General features: G+C 42.6%; 1 pseudogene; it reads left to right on the top strand.

The window, feature by feature from the left end:
* The first annotated feature begins 8,880 nt into the window (after window positions 1–8,880).
* Window positions 8,881–14,067, top strand: LOC139467177 (autotransporter adhesin BpaC-like; annotated as a pseudogene).
* The last annotated feature ends 684 nt before the right edge of the window (window positions 14,068–14,751 follow it).

The raw sequence follows: 14,751 nt of genomic DNA, 5'->3' as shown, positions 1-14,751 counted from the left end.
TTAAACAAAAGCAACAGAGTGGAAATCAGCCTCTACAAGCACTGGCAGTTCTTCCAACATTGTATGTAACTTATTGATACCTCCAGACCCTGAAGTGTGTTGTTGGAGTGAGTATTTACCAAAGAGGTCTGAGTGATGGCAACCACAGATTGCTCAGATTGTGTCAGATGCATCACATGTGACATGCAGTGTACGTCAGTCCGACAACAGACTCTGTGATGGTTGGCTTCATCTGGCTGTGGGTCGGTGTTCTTTGTAATACAATTACAACACAATTGGCGTCAGGTGAGTGGTATTGGTGGTGGTTTGTGGTTGGTGGCTGGGTGTGGGTGTAGGTGTGTGGGGTGGTATGTGCGTGGGTTGAGTTGGATGTGGTTGTGGATGTTATTCTTTGTTGGAAATAACAACTGATGTCAGTAACATTTAGGCAGTGTCGTTAAGTTACGTTTTCTACACGGGTTCGAGTTATGCATGGCTACGCTATCTCGATTACGTATCTGTACTATTACGAAGTTTTTACGCCCAGTGGAATCTATTTCAGAGAATAATCGAGACTGGCTTTTCTCTGGTGTTTACTTTATATATTTATTTCCATACTTATCGAGTGTAGAATGTCTGCAATGTCAAACCTACCGAGAGTTGGTAATCCAAACATCATTGCTTTTACCTTTCCACATACTGGACCGATGGTATTGACGTTAAGAAATATATATAGAACTCCTACTATGACTGCAAGAGTTCATTAAAACGGTGCTCTCTTGAAACGCGTATTTACACATGGATACAGAGGTCAGCCATCTTAGAACAACTCGACAAACCTTATATTTTTACATATGTTTTTAAATATTGTTTTAATCTTTAGTCTTTCTCTTGATTAGTGATCAAAGGCAGACATTATGGACACGAATTGGGTCATTAGGCAGCTTAGGCGCACATAAAAACAAGGATTGATAACCTGTATTCCAAAAGAAAATCAACCAAATTATTTTCAAAGAACTGGCGCCCTATCCCCATTCTTAACACATCTTATAAGTCAGCTGCAGCTTCAACTGCAAACGGAATAAAACACGTTTGGCCTTCAATTATTTACGGGGTTCACTAGGTTATGTAGCTGGTAGATGTATTAGCGAGGTCACATGAATGATTTATGATGTAATGGAATATACTGAATCTTACTAAATACCAGGTTTTTTGTTGTTAGTTGATTTTGAAAAAGCATTTGATTCTGTGGAATATAAAATTGAAACATAATGTATTAACTTCCTAAACTTTTGGACCAAGTATTCAACAGTAGGTAAAAGCGTTTTTTGAAAATATCGAATCAAGTGTTTTGGTAAATGGATTTGCTAGTCCCTTTTTTAAGATTACAAGGGGCTTTCGCCAGGGGGATCCGATATCGCCATAAATCTGTATTCTTTGTGGATACATCTTGGCAATAATGATAAGACATAAAAACAAAATCAAAGGTATGCAATTCATAAAACATAAGTGCTGCAGTAAAAGGGAAAATTGTTTTGAAAAAACAATATACAGATACAGAGTTGCAAAGAGGTATACATAAAATACTGAATTACATGGTGTGACCTTATGAATAATATTGTAACAATTACTCATGTATTAAGTAATTGTCACTACGCTGCTTATATGTGGATGTAACCTTCCGATTGGCTTGGAAACTATACAGAAGGCAGGGTAATTTTTGTGATGAACACATATTGCTTGCATTTAGACAGAAAAAATATTAACAATTCACTAAATGCATTAATTATGGCAACACAATCTATGCTTTACACAATTTATAGAGAAAATGTAAAACAGATTTATTCACTTATTCTTAGAAATACTTAGATGTTATGAAATTACAAAATGTATTGCATATTCATGCCTTCTGGTCATTTATTATTTAGAAGCCCTGTATAAACTATTATATTCAACTAATTCAATCGGCCAAAAGTTACAATTGTTTCAATAGATTTGATGTACACAGATCTTTTGTTCTGACAATAATGTACTACAAGGTGACATCGCTTGATAGATAGAGATAGCTAGACGTTTAATTAATTAATAATCAGTTGTAGACATAATGATAATAAATTTTTGTTTGGTCGGAAACTATGATATATGATATGCTCATGCTACAAACATCTGCTTAATGTATTATTGTTATCATTTCGTAATTTTGCCTTTGGCCTATAAAGTATAAACTATATCTCGCAATAATAATATGTTCAATGTTATATCTGATCCTTGTACGCTCAGACGAGTTAATTTCTTTGTTGTTTGATGCCTGCATTCAGCAATACTCCAGCTATATGACGGCGATCTGAAAATAAGGTCTGGACCAGACAATCCAGTGATTGACATCATGAGAATTAAATTACTGGAACACAATGACATCCAAGTCAGAGAGCATAACAACCCGATCCCGTTCGTCGCCTCTTACGACAAGAATAGGTTGCTGAAGACCTATTCTATCCCGGATCTTCACGGGTCGTATTTAATGAGACTGGATGGAGTGTAAGATTAGCTTTTTGATCAAGTGGGCTGGGACCATTGTGCCGCCCCTGCGCCTATACTTCCATGGAGCTGGGGATGCAGCAAGGATGCACATTGATCAGGGTGATAAGAGCGGTGAGCATGCATAAGTGTGAAGTTATTTAGGTGTGCAGTCAGTATTGATCACACTGCATTCAGTAGTGTTTTGCATGTATTTACTTTTGGAAAAGGTGTATTGAAATAGGAAGTGGATCTGAGAGTCTCTAGTTGCTGTGACACATTATCTTGTATCGAGTGTGTCATTACTCTAATACTTGGCGTCCACTCTTGTATGCATATTTATTTGCTCACAAGGATGGATGTTTGTTGCACAGTGTACTTTTGTATCAGTATGTTTTCCTTGAATGTGTATAAGACTGGTGTAAGTGTGTGTGAGTCAGTGCGTGTGAGTGTGCCAGGAGCTGGGTCACATGTACTTATGTGAGTCACATTACCATGTGTACCTGAGTAGTGTGAGTGTGCCATGACCTGGGTCGCACGTACTTATGTGAGTCACATTACCATGTGTACCTGAGTAGTGTGAGTGTGCCAGGAGCTGGGTCGCACGTACTTATGTGAGGTACATTACCATGTGTACATGAGTAGTGTGAGTGTGCCAAGAGCTGGGTCGCATGTACTTATGTGAGGTACATTACCATGTGTACATGAATCGTGTGAGAGTGCCATGACCTGGGTCGCACGTACTTATGTGAGGTACATTACCATGTGTACATGAATCGTGTGAGAGTGCCATGACCTGGGTCACACGTACTTATGTGAGGTACATTACCATGTGTACCTGAGTAGTGTGAGTGTGCCAGGAGCTGGGTCGCACGTACTTATGTGAGGTACATTACCATGTGTACCTGAGTAGTGTGAGAGTGCCATGACCTGGGTCGCACGTACTTATGTGAGGTACATTACCATGTGTACATGAATCGTGTGAGAGTGCCATGACCTGGGTCGCACGTACTTATGTGAGGTACATTACCATGTGTACCTGAGTAGTGTGAGTGTGCCAGGAGCTGGGTCGCACGTACTTATGTGAGGTACATTACCATGTGTACCTGAGTAGTGTGAGAGTGCCATGACCTGGGTCGCATGTACTTATGTGAGGTACATTACCATGTGTACATGAATCGTGTGAGAGTGCCATGACCTGGGTCGCACGTACTTATGTGAGGTACATTACCATGTGTACCTGAGTAGTGTGAGAGTGCCATGACCTGGGTCGCACGTACTTATGTGAGGTGCATTACCATGTGTATATGAATCGTGTGAGAGTGCCATGACCTGGGTCGCACGTACTTATGTGAGGTACATTACCATGTGTACCTGAGTAGTGTGAGAGTGCCATGACCTGGGTCGCACGTACTTATGTGAGGTACATTACCATGTGTATATGAATCGTGTGAGAGTGCCATGACCTGGGTCGCACGTACTTATGTGAGGTACATTACCATGTGTACCTGAGTAGTGTGAGAGTGCCATGACCTGGGTCGCACGTACTTATGTGAGGTACATTACCATGTTTATATGAATCGTGTGAGAGTGCCATGACCTGGGTCGCACGTACTTATGTGAGGTACATTACCATGTGTACATGAATCGTGTGAGAGTGCCATGACCTGGGTCGCACGTACTTATGTGAGGTACATTACCATGTGTACCTGAGTAGTGTGAGAGTGCCATGACCTGGGTCGCACGTACTTATGTGAGGTACATTACCATGTGTACATGAATCGTGTGAGAGTGCCATGACCTGGGTCGCACGTACTTATGTGAGGTACATTACCATGTGTACATGAATCGTGTGAGAGTGCCATGACCTGGGTCGCACGTACTTATGTGAGGTACATTACCATGTGTACATGAATCGTGTGAGAGTGCCATGACCTGGGTCACACGTACTTATGTGAGGTACATTACCATGTGTACCTGAGTAGTGTGAGAGTGCCATGACCTGGGTCGCACGTACTTATGTGAGGTACATTACCATGTGTACATGAATCGTGTGAGAGTGCCATGACCTGGGTCGCACGTACTTATGTGAGGTACATTACCATGTGTACATGAATCGTGTGAGAGTGCCATGACCTGGGTCGCACGTACTTATGTGAGGTACATTACCATGTGTACATGAATCGTGTGAGAGTGCCATGACCTGGGTCGCACGTACTTATGTGAGGTACATTACCATGTGTACATGAATCGTGTGAGAGTGCCATGACCTGGGTCACACGTACTTATGTGAGGTACATTACCATGTGTACCTGAGTAGTGTGAGTGTGCCAGGAGCTGGGTCGCACGTACTTATGTGAGGTACATTACCATGTGACATGAGTCGTGTGAGTGTGAGTTTAAGTTTGAGAGTGAATGTGAATGTAAGTATGAAGGTTGTAAGGCACTTAAATTGAAATCCTTAAACACGGCTAAGTGACGGCCTGGTTCACCTAATTCCCTGCACCCTTCCGTTGAGTTACCTTTGTCATGTTTCAATATAACTAGACCTGTCATGTTTCAGAATGTGTAAGCATAACCCGATCTGTAATGTTTCAATATAACTGGAACCCTGTCATGAACACTTGTTCATGATATAGTCAGAACCGTACATTCAATTACTCGACCTTTGTCATTGTACTGGTAGGAGAAAGCAACGGAACCAGATATTCTTACAAACGCTGATACGCAGCCTGTTAAACATGGTCATGTTAATTTACCTGATTATGGAGGCCAGTCAAGACTTGATTCTACTCCTGTTCCCACGAAGGAAACACGAACACATATGAACAGTGCTTGTGATAGGCAACCCTTTGCTTCTACAAAACTGAACTTTGGCGCAGAAGAATTTATTATGTTACTACTACCGATTATGTTACTAGGGGTTCGAGGACAGAAAATGAGAACATGGACAGTGTTATGGCACGGCAAATGAGATTGCCAATGTGACACGGACCTTTGCAGACCAGTTCAGTTTGAGTCGATTACCTGTTTCTGAACCTGGTATATTTTATGGCAATCCTATCTTCTATCCTTCATGGAAGACCTTGATTGAAACTCGTGAAATTCAGCCTCTAGAGAAACTTTATTACCTGAAGAAATACGTTGGTGGCAGTGTGAAAGATGACCTTGAAGGATATTTTTTCATGAGAACACCCATAGCATATGATAAAGCAAAACAGTTGCTTGATGAAAGATAATGTCATCAAGTCATCTCAGGGGATGATTTCAGAGAGGAAAAGTGGGACTGCATTGGGAAAGTATGCTGACTTTTTGAAACAATGTTCGACAGCAGCGAGAACTACTCTGAAAGTACTAGATTTTAAAAAGGAGAAGAAAAATCTATTTTCTAAATTGCCAGAAACCTTGATCCAAAGGTGGAGTCGAGTAGTTGTGAAACGAAGGTCAAGCAGCGAATATCCATCATTTGCTGAGTTTGTGAAGTTTGTTGCTGATGAAGCAAATATTGCATGTGAACCAGTGACGGGTGCTCTTTATACGAAGCAGGACAAGATGAAAGAGCCCCCCTCAAACAGAGATAAGTTCAGAGATATGCAGACTGTGGATATGCAGATCTATGTCAACAGAACTCAAGAAGAAGTCGTGTCTCCTGTACGGTAGGATCACGATCTTGAACATTGTGATGTATTTCTTAAGAAATCCATGAATGACCGGAAGGCGTTTGTGATGCGAAGAGGAGTATGTTTTGGTTATCTGAACTGAGGTCACCGCTCAAAGGATTGTCTAGCTAGAAAAACTTGTCAAGTTGGTTCCAGGAAACACCCTACCGTGTTTCATGGTGAATATGGTGAAGTGAAGGGTGACAAAACATCAGAGTGGATGAAGAGACACATGTGAAATCTATCAATGGAAAAGTCGCTGTGAGCCATCTGAATGATCGTACCCACGAAGACAATCCAGATTCGGAGGTACTGAGGTATGCATTATTAGACACACAATCGAACGCAACCTTCATTCTGAAGGGCATGTGTGATAAACTGAAAGTAAGTGGACCTAAGGTTCAGTTGATGTTATCCACAATGCATGCATGAGTTGTCTCAAAGCTGTGAGGCGGCTAAAGAGACATGTGGCAATTTGAACAGAGTGATGATATCCTTGCAGACTACTTCGAGAGAAACTGTACTTACATCTCAATTTTCCCGATCGCTCGAGCGAGACTTTGTGGATCATGAGACCAGAGATTACGTGATGTCCTATGACGATATGAGACCAGAGATAACGTGATGTCCTATGACGATATGAGACCAGAGATAACGTGATGTCCTATGACGATATGAGACCAGAGATTACGTGATGTCCTATGACGATATGAGACCAGAGATAACGTGATGTCCTATGACGATATGAGACCAGAGATAACGTGATGTCCTATGACGATATGAGACCAGAGATAACGTGATGTCCTATGACGATATGAGACCAGAGATAACGTGATGTCCTATGACGATATGAGACCAGAGATAACGTGATGTCCTATGACGATATGAGACCAGAGATAACGTGATGTCCTATGACGATATGAGACCAGAGATAACGTGATGTCCTATGACGATATGAGACCAGAGATAACGTGATGTCCTATGACGATATGAGACCAGAGATAACGTGATGTCCTATGACGATATGAGATTTCTTAAGATTATGAAGGACGGTATTCATCAAAGCTCAGACAAACATTATCAAATGCCCCTTCCGCTTCGTCACACTGAACCAAAGTTAACTAACAACAAAGTTCAAGCAACTCATCGTTTGTAACGGTTGTCATCATGATTTAGAAAGTATATCAAATTTCTCAATGACTCTGTAGCATTCATTGACAATATTATCCAAACTGAACATGCATATAGAGCCCCTGTGATAGAAGGAGTTGAGTATGGTGAGAAGACAGTTTGGTATATTTCAGAATCCATCGAAATAAGGGTTGCGTTTAACTGTAGTGCTCGTTTTTTGTGGCCACTTCCTTGGGGTTTTAACAGATTTCGTCAAGATTTTCGTGACATAGAAGAGAAGTTCGTCCAGTTTTGAGTTGATGAGAGACAAAGAGATCATCTGCGATCTTTTGATTTGATAACTCAAGTATTACTCGCCCTTTGAAGTTTCATTATAACTGGACCCCTGCCATGAACACGTGCTCATGATATAGTCGGAAGCGTACAATAGATAACTTGACCTTTGTCATGTTTCAGTATAACTCAACCTTTGTCATGTTCCAGTATAACTCTACCTATAGCATGTTTTAGTATATAACTCGACCTCTCTCGTGTTTCAGTATAACTCAACCTCTCGCATGTTGCAGTAATACTCGACCTCTCTCTCACGTCCCAGCATAACTCGACCTATGTCATGTGTGAGTATAACTTAACTTCTGTCATCTGTCACGTTTCAGATGTAGGGATGGAGTATGTGTTCTTTACGTTCCGTCAGTCGTGGAACACCGCGCGGAGAGTGTGTCGGGGATATGGTGGTAATCTGGCCATCCTGGACTCCGTGGAGCATCTGGACAGGGTGAAGCAGCTGACCCAGGACAAATGGGAAGCCGGGTCAGTCAATCATAGTAGTTTTCTGTTCCGATCTGATCCACGAGTGAGTGAGTGAGCGAGCGGGCGGACGGGCGAGCGAGCGAGCGAGTGAGTGAGTGAGTGAGTGAGTGAGTGAGTCAGTGAGTCAGTGAGTCAGTGTGTAAGGTGTACACCTCTTAACCAGCACTATACCAGCAACGTGCCAGCAATATACCATTTTTTTCAGTTCAGATGGTAATGTTGCTGAATATAGTCGCTCGCAGTCACCTGGATGCCGCTTCTCAATCGGATTGTAATCACGTGGTCAAAACTCAGTGATGATGTTTTGGCTAATGGACATTTCTTGAAGAGCGGACTTTGCAATTTTTGGCATTTCTGTAATTATTATTATTATTATTATTATTATTATTATTTCGGCGGAATGGCTTCTTTTCACTTGATAACTATCAGCAGCTATCTTCGTTAATTAATCATCGAGATACTTTACACTCACCGCCAAACGAAACGCGAATACCTATACGAATTATTCATTTTCAAGAGATAATAGATTGGATCGATTCATAAACGAACATACTGGTGTGTTGTGTGAACCGAAGCTCATGAATGCATCACATGTGACGTCATAGATTCATGACTCGAGATGCACCGATTGTCTCGTGCAGGGTCAGCGTGTAAAGTTTGGAAATCAGGAGCAGTATATTGTTATAAGAATAAAGACACAGTGGTAACACTTTTGACTGATTGTCAGTTTTGTCATTAAGTGTTACACATTGGAAACATCTCTCCGTAGCCTAAATTTCTCTAAATGTTTCTATGGTTCGCGTTTCTTTTGGCGGTGAGTATATTCCAGTGGCGAGGACTATAAGTGTGTGTTGTTGTTGTCGACAGGTGGGACGTGTATGCGTGGGTGGGACTGCAGGGGAATCAGTCCTGGCTACAGTGGGAGGGCACCTGCAACGAGCTGGCCCTCTCAAATACATCACTAGCACTGTTCCAAGATGGCGACTCCTCAAGTTGGAGCGGAGACAAGTGTTTTGTCTTCCGGAAGTCCGACTTTGTGTTGGATGGCCACAACTGTGACCACACCCATGCGTTCATATGCGAGAGAAAAGCAAATCCCGAAGGTAGGATGATCTGTGTGTCAAGTAGTGAGTGGGTTGGGTTCGACGCCGGTTTGAACACTGCTTCAGTTATATCACAGCGTGTCGGCTTAATGTTGGATGAGGACTTGAAGCTGAGCTGTTGCATTTTAATTTGGTACTTCTGTGCTTTTCTATAACATGTACAGAGAGGACATACTGTACTTATCGACAGTGATTAGGATCATTTCGTATAGTCGTCACATTCACGGAAACCTACACTTATGCATCTCGTTGTGACGATAGGAAATTATTATAAATTAAATGTTCGAGTTTTGCCCTTTCTGTAATCAACACGAAAATATTCTCGTTTACTAGAATATAAAAAATTACAATTCCAGTAAACGAGAATATTTTCATGAGTTCTGATATATAAGGTTGCATAACACTAGTTAGGTATTTCGGGGTATATCAGTTTTCAAATACTTTTTGTTCACATTTCACAAAAGTAATAAGAGATAACAATAGTTCTCTCAACTGAAATCGAAGAAACCAAATCTGGTAAATTTTTGTACCTTTACCGTCGTTTGATATCTTCCTGTTACGGCAGACTTGTGAACGCGTCACAGAAACGCTATTCATAGTGACAAAATGAAACATATATACAGTAAACTACGTTTATAACGAATACGCTTGAAAAGAACTGACGTATATACAAACTGATTTTGTTGTCCAGGCCAATTGCTGTGTATATGATGTATATATGCTTATCGAAAAACTGTTATAACGAACTAGAATTAGTGGTCCTTTGAATTAGTTATAACCATAGTTTAGTGTATTTTCACTATAGAAATATAAATGCCCGATGGCGAAACTTGCAATGACGTTCCAATACCTTAGAAACATTCCCTGGCTTTACGGGGTGCAAGTATACGACCTGACCACGACCATTTGCCCCAAGGAATTCTGGAGACGACATGTACAGGTGCTTGTTTCAGAGTGTTCTTACGGGAGTGCTGGGATGAGCGTCCATGTTCTGTCTGATGTGGCCCAATCCGAGTGTCCCCAGGATTGGGATGGTTACCCTAATTGTTTCGGGACAGTGGAGGCACTTTATATCATTTTATCAAATGTATTTTTACGACCCTCCCGTATAGATTGTTATGTTCCGGGGATCCTCCACTTAGTTCAGAATTCAATGTTCATCGCATTTGGTCAAAGTGAATGAAGTGTAAGTTGGGTTTAATGCCGATGTGAACAGTATTACAGTTATATCACGGCGTATCAACTTGATGTGGATGCAAGTCTGAAGTGACGCAGGTCGTAGACGTGTACGACTTTGGTAAAACAACAAGCACAGGTATGGTGTATAAACCTAGAAACATAATCGGTGCATACCAGGATTCGGACCCACAATTATAGATTTCGGGCGTGCCCAAGGGACGCAACTCTGTACAGATGACTGGGCCACTCGTGTCCCGTTTTGGTAAGAGATATCCATCAATGTATTGGATATGTAACATATATCTGAACTCAGTGCAGCAACGTGGATGTCACATATCGACTACTGTAATGTGAAACCATTCTTTGTATCATTGTCAACAGCGGCGTGTCTTTGATTTAGCAGTAATCGCATCTCAGCTCAAATCTATATAAATTACACAACCTGAAATGGTCTCTCGTCTTCGGCTGTAACAACCCCGTGGGGATTCTTGGTCAGACTACGTCACAGGTAACAGGTGGTGGATTAATGGATCGGGTGGACAGGTTGCGTGACTTGTGTGTCATCGTACCCTGACGCCATGGATCGGTGCTCACAACATCAATCACTGTATTGTCTCGATCATTTCATGGAATATTGTCGCGTTAAACACAAACAAACGACCTGTAACACGGGATTAATCTAGCATTGTCCTTATTCCAGTGTCATTTAACATGGAGAATACCACCGAGTTCATGGCAGAAGATGACAGGTCACAGATCCCCCATCAGTGTGAGCCGGTAGTCCAGGCCGGTAAGGTGTTGTTTGTGCTTGTCTATAATCAATATATGCTTCACAGTAATTGTTTGCCACCAGAAGGTAATTTCCGTTTTTAACTGGCATATTAGCATACACAACGGATGACATGCAAAATAATCCTGCAGAGTCCTTTGCATTGATGAAGTCGTCTGGCCTGAAAAGTGTAACAGAAGGCTTTCTGTTTGCTGCTCAGGACCAGTCACTTCCCACTCCCTCAATGCGTGATTTTGTATCAAAATGTAAATATGAAATGTAGATTATGTAATGAATTTAATGAGACTGTCCAACACATTGTCAGTGGATGCCCAGCTTTGGTACAAACACAGTATCTTAAGTGACATGATGGGGTGGCTCGATCAATGTATTACCGTCTTCGCCATGCTTGATGTTCATCCATGGTACGACCCGGAATATGTAGAATATGCCGGAATATGGGCGTCAGGGAAAATGATAAATACAAAAATTATTTGGAATAGGCCCGTATACAGCCTCAGACGTATCCAGGCAACAAACCTGATCTTGTCCTTTTTGATGAATCCAAAGAAATCATTTATATCATTGAATTTTCTGTCCCTTTTGACAGTAATGTGATTGACAATATTGAGGAAAAACATGGCAAAAATGCAGACCTGGCTTTCGAAATGTCACGCTTGCATCCCAAGTGCCAAATTGTCCGACTCCCCATTGTTTTCGGTGCCTTAGGTTTGGTACCTCCCAATCTGTTGACTGACATCGGGAGAGTACCCAGGTTTGCTACCAGGAATACAGCCCTTCTGACAATCTGGGTAATGCAGAAGGCTGCAGTGTTAGGGGGTCTTCACATTCTCCGAAAAGTTCTGGGTGGGTTTGACTTGGCAGATCTCTTCCTGGGAGAAACCCCATTCGCTGTCTGGGCTGCGTGTAGAGAGGGCAAGGGCCATGAGCTGATGATGAGCTTAACCAACCTGACTGTGCCAGGATCATCCAACCCCTCTTTGCTGCTTTTTAAAAATTTCAATCTGTAAATAATAATAACAAAACATAACCAAAGTAAATGTTCATGATAACACGTCAATTTCTTTATCAAAACTTTTTTTATTCTATATTCTAAATTATCTGATATGTGATAGCTATATGTGAACTGTCCTTTTTGGATAAGGTTTAAAGGAAATATTATTCTCATCGCAATATGACTCAGACTCAATAAAGAGATAAGAAGTGGAGATGTAGGTGTGCACTTATGTTTTCTGTTGTCTAGACGGTGAGGGAGAACAGACTTCTGAGAAGGAACAAACCACGCAAATGACGTCAGTTCCATCAGAGAGTATAGAGACTTCGTCGCCAGCAAACGACAATGCTGTGGGTACAGATGAGACCTCTTCGCCAGCAAACGACCTTCAGAGTACAGATGAGACCTCTTCGCCAGCAAACGACCTTCAGAGTACAGATGAGACCTCTTCGCCAGCAAACGACAATGCTGTGAGTACAGACGAGACCTCTTCGCCAGCAAACGACCTTCAGAGTACAGATGAGACCTCTTCGCCAGCAAACGACAATGCTGTGGGTACAGACGAGACCCCTTCGCCAGCAAACGACCTTCAGAGTACAGACGAGACCTCTTCGCAAGCAAACGACAATGCTGTGGGTACAGACGAGACCTTTTCTCCAGCAAACGACCTTCAGAGTGCAGACGAGACCTCTTCGTCAGCAAACCACACTGCTGTGGGTACAGACGAGACCTCTTCGCAAGCAAACGACCTTCAGAGTACAGACGAGACCTCTTCGCCAGCAAACGACAATGCTGTGGGTTCAGACGAGACCCCGTCGCCAGCAAACGACCTTCAGAGTACAGACGAGACCTCTACGCCAGCAAACCACACTGCTGTGGGTACAGACGAGACCTCTTCGCAAGCAAACGACCTTCAGAGTACAGACGAGACCTCTTCGCCAGCAAACGACAATGCTGTGGGTTCAGACGAGACCCCGTCGCCAGCAAACGACCTTCAGAGTACAGACGAGACCTCTACGCCAGCAAACGACAATGCTGTGCGTACAGACGAGACCTCTTCGCCAGCAAACGACAATGCTGTGGGTACAGACGAGACCTCTTCGCCAGCAAACGACAATGCTGTGGGTACAGACGAGACCTCTTCGCCAGCAAACGACCTTCAGAGTACAGATGAGACCTCTTCGCCAGCAAACGACAACCACGGGAGAACAGACGACATCTCAGACAGTTCAGAGACCACTTCTCATGAGAACCGGGTCTGCAGATTATACAATGTCACTGATATGAGTGCGGAGGAGCTTAGTGCCATCCTGGCAGCTATTGCCAAAGCGCTAACCTTGGAGAAGAAGAAACTCTCCAGAAGTATTCGGATGAAGATCAGTGCCCCGGACCACAGGGCTTCATCCACAAGTATTGGCTACGTAGCTGTCTTCATCATTACCATTCCAGTTTTCCTTATTCTCGTGTTAGATACCCCCCGAGCTGTTCGGCAGGTCAAATATGTCTTCGTCGGTCTCAAAAACCCAGGCAGACTAACCCAACCTGTTTGACGTGTTTAAAAGAGGGAACATTTGTTATCTGTGGCCGGTTGTATTTTGCGTATTCTTATGGAGAGATATCTCACTCTAACTCTTTCAAACGAGTGTATTATACCGCAAATGAGCTTAATCCTAATCTAAGTACAACGAGCCCTATAAGATATCAACAATTGGCGTAACGATTATGGTGTAAATGTGAGTGAGTGATTGAGTTGGGTTTTACGCTGCTTTTAACAGTATTCGAGTTATATCGCGGCGTGTCAGCTTAATGTGGGAGGAAAGACCGAAGTGATGCAGGTCTCAGACGTTTACCACTTCGTTGAATACCCACGAACACGGGTATGGTGCTCACAAACCTAGAAACATAATCGGGGCAAACCGGGATTCAAACCCGGGATTCTGTCGTGCACAGTGAATCGCGGCGCCTTAGACGACTGGGCCACCCGTGCCCCCACATAAGTATGTGACACTGAACTGTTGCTTATGCGTATAGAGAGAGGACATGCTGGTATTCAATATATTGACATCCTTGATTAGTTAAATACGCACAAGGTTACCAGGAAAGGGGAATTTATTAGAAAGTCTAAAAAGCAGGGTTTTCAGATTGGCGTAACGATTATGGTGTAAATGTGAGTGAGTGATTGAGTTGGGTTTTACGCTGCTTTTAACAGTATTCGAGTTATATCGCGGCGTGTCAGCTTAATGTGGGAGGAAAGACCGAAGTGATACAGGTCTCAGACGTTTACCACTTCAGTGAAACCCACGTGCACGGGTAGGGTGCTGACAAACCTCGAAACATAATCGGGGCGAACAGGATTCGAACCAACAATCATAGGTTAGGCGTGCCCAATTGCAAGGGACGCAACTCTGCACAGCAAATCGCGGCGCCTCAGACGACTTGGCCACCTGTGCCCCTATGGTGTAAAGGCATATTTAAGTTTTGACTTGTAAACATGTACATTTAAGATCTCTGTGGATTTGGAGGACAAGTGCAACTGATGTTGGAGAAAGTACCTTCACATGTCCAAATAACGTTAACTTCAAGTGTTCA

Source organism: Haliotis cracherodii, unplaced genomic scaffold, assembly GCF_022045235.1.
Source record: "Haliotis cracherodii isolate W230 unplaced genomic scaffold, xgHalCrac1.p SCAF_19, whole genome shotgun sequence".
Lineage (NCBI taxonomy): Eukaryota > Metazoa > Mollusca > Gastropoda > Lepetellida > Haliotidae > Haliotis > Haliotis cracherodii.
This window is presented reverse-complemented; position numbering and strand designations above follow the sequence as displayed.